General features: G+C 40.3%; 1 pseudogene; it reads right to left on the bottom strand.

The window, feature by feature from the left end:
- Window positions 1-858: 858 nt before the first annotated feature.
- On the bottom strand, window positions 859-2,652 carry LOC150059586 (actin-related protein 8 pseudogene; annotated as a pseudogene).
- Between the last annotated feature and the right edge of the window lie 645 nt (window positions 2,653-3,297).

Below are 3,297 nucleotides of genomic sequence, written 5' to 3'. Positions count from 1 at the left end.
TCTAAGGTAGACAATGAATTATAGGTGCCTGGAGAGTTAATGAGGAAAGGCTTGAGTACGATATCTTTAGTTGCCTTAGTGATAAGGTTTGATTATATTTGCACTACAGAAGCAGCCATGGCCCATATCCTTGAAAAATCACACACATACAAACAAGATTACAGCATTCAGAAATAATAACGAAAGCAATTATTTTTTAGGAGCACCTGCACCATTAGAGGAGGATAATGTCCAAACATTGTCCAAGACAACTCATGAATGATGTGTGCCTATTTTTATAGTCACTTGTTCCAACTAATGAGAAGTTTTCCTAAAAAAAAATATATTTGAAATATTTCATCATGATGTGTGGAAATAAATACCAGTAAAACAGAGAGCTCTAATAGCTCCTAAGTTTATCTCAATTGACAATTTTTAAAAACCAATTATGGATTAAGTGAACATGTAAAAAATTTATTAACTTCAGAAGTGTATCCAAACAGATATCTTTGATAACAATTCACATTTATTATAAAAAGGCAAGACAAAAATTCTCTCTTTTCTTTGTAATTCCATTGTAGATTATCTTGACACTGAATGGTCACTCATTCCTTTTATTTAACTTATTATTATATGAATTTTTATTATTTATTCATTTATCATGTACAAAGTGGTTACAGTTGCATAAGTCAGGTAAAATGTCCCTTTGGTTTTTTTTGTAAGATTTTATTAAAATCATTGTTATTATAGAGTTGATATACAGCAGTTAGATGAATCAGGTAATGAGTAATGATTACAATTCTTTTTGAAATATGTCTCCCCTTCCATCACTCTCTCCCCATTTTTTTAAAGTTGAACCTCATTTATTTTCCATGAAAATGAAGCATCTAAGTCAATAAGTTAAAAAATATATTTAAGTTCTTTAAAACAGTCTTGGTTTTCATCTTCAACAGGGACTTGACTTCTCCATTTTACCACATAAAAGCCGCTCGCTCTGGTAACATGCGGACACCAAAGCGCTGCCATTCTCGCTGATAAATCCAAAGTTCTTGTGTGGTATCCAAACAGGTTAACACTGGCCCTCCTTTCCATGCAATCAGCTGGGGATCCATGTCCTTGGGCCTTGTGATCACATCCACATTTTCAATAATTCGCCTGAAGGAAGGTGGCATTTTGTTGAGAATTCTATGCTGCAGAAATTCTTGAGCTTTATGAAACATTAAGCCACCTCCCACCACCAGGATGGAGCTATACATCTTCTTGGTGTCATCAGAGGAGCAGCAGTCTATGCTATGAAGGATAGCTTTATCAAGGCCCAGGGCTTTCCCTTCAAACAGCGAGATAGCAGTTTTTCTGGACATCAGCGCTTCCTCAGAATCATTGCCAGCTATCAGACAATCTCCCTGGAAGGACCCCAAGTCCACCTCCTGGGAATGAAGTCTTTCAGGTAGATCAGCAGACTGGCCATGAAGATCTCCTTCAAATCCAATAGGTTTGGATGCAGACTTCCGGCCAGCAGTAGCTTTTGCAGCCTGCTCTTGCTTGCTTTGTGTGGCCAACAGGTAATGTTCATCATGAGGATCCTCAGGATCACCTTGTGATCTGTGCTGCAAAGCTGTCATTTTCTGCCCAACAATTCCAAAAGTTGCTGGGTAAAATAATGCCATTGGAGCCTGGAGTTTTTCGTCACCTAATCGAAACTGGTATAGCAGGGCAGGAGAATCTGGATGTCGAATCTGAAATTCATGGTCCTGAAATCCAGAGATGTCCTGATCTGAATGGCAAAAGGTTTCTTTTAGATTTTGCAGAAGAAGGCAATCCATTTTGTTTGTTAATTGGCATTCTCGATAAGGGAACCCAGCTCACTGCATGAGCCAGTAAAAGCATCTTGACACATCAGATCCTCCATATGCCAAACATAACCGAGTGTTCCGATGAGACACACCATCCTCTACACAGCACACACTTGTCTTCTGGTCCCCAACATCTACAATACGTGTGCTGCTTAAGCCGCTTCCAAAGGTTGCACACACCGACCCCTGAACACAACAATCCCTGGAAAACCCATTAGTATCATATTCACTAGTTCTTTCACATGCTGTTTATTATAGATATCAGGGATTAACAAGATACACCTGTAATACCTTAAATCTTTCAGTGGGATTTCCAAGTATTTTTGTATTGCATGAGACCATATAACTTCAATATCGGCCAGAACTGCTGTAAGGGAGCCCCCAGGTCCTGGATGGATATTTAACTGACCTCTTCTGATAGGCCAGTGAATGTTATAGCAGTCCAATGGATTAACGTACAAGGCCTCTTCTCCTATAAAAACTCAGGATGATGAGATGTGTTTGTCCACTTATTTCCTGAGCAGTGATCTAAAATTGCAGGTCGCATCTGCTTGTTATAGGAGACACAGGAATCCGTCTTGTACCATTTGACATCTTTTTAGACCATATTGCTTGATCCACCATTTTAAGGCCATTTTGTCTTTGCTCATATACTTTCAGGTTTATTTAGTCCCTCCCGTAGGAGCCAATTGTCCTTGAATAGGGGCTGCCCTTGTTGTTTGTGTCTTCGAGCAATGACATGAGGAATACTGACAGGAAGTGTGTCTGTGGCTCGTCCAGTTCTTAAAGTCGTAGAACCTGGATGTATGACAACGATGAAGTTGCTCTGGATTTCCTCCTGCAGAGAATCCGGCTCCAGCGCAGGCACTATGGGCCGCTTCACGCCTCGCTGCTCCTTCTCTTTCTCTCCTCCCTTCTCCATCCCGTTCTCCCTGTCCCTCTTCTCAGCTTGGGTCACCATGGCTGTCGGCTCTCACCGGTCTCTAGCATCTAGCCCCGAAGCGACCTTCCAGCACGGCGGAGAAGCTCTCTCCCCATTTTTCTTTGCCATCTCTACCCACAACATGTAAAGTTTATTTTCCACAATGTGTCTAGTGGGGACCACTGTTGTATTTGTTTACCCTTGTTCCACCTTTTCTGTGCCTTCTCATACCCTCTCAAATTCAAACTAACAAATGTGACAAAAGGAAAAGAAAACCAAAATAGAAAAATGGAAATTAAAAATATCCCTTGTTTCCTTTCTTGGCGTTCATTTATGGAATTTTATTTTATATGATCAGATGCACATAGCTTCTGACAATAGTCAACCAACCCCTGTGCTGATTCTCCTTTGACCTCAGCATGTCTAGAGTCCTATGCAATTTATCATGGCCCAGTGTGTGTGCATATAGTCATAAGGAAGCAGAAAGATCAGAGCAAATTATACTAAGCCAGGTAAGACAGAGCCAAAGAAACATGTTTTTAT

The sequence above is a fragment of the Megascapheus bottae genome, chromosome 8 (genome assembly GCF_031878675.1).
Source record: "Megascapheus bottae isolate mThoBot1 chromosome 8, mThoBot2.hap1, whole genome shotgun sequence".
NCBI lineage: Eukaryota > Metazoa > Chordata > Mammalia > Rodentia > Geomyidae > Megascapheus > Megascapheus bottae.
This window is presented reverse-complemented; position numbering and strand designations above follow the sequence as displayed.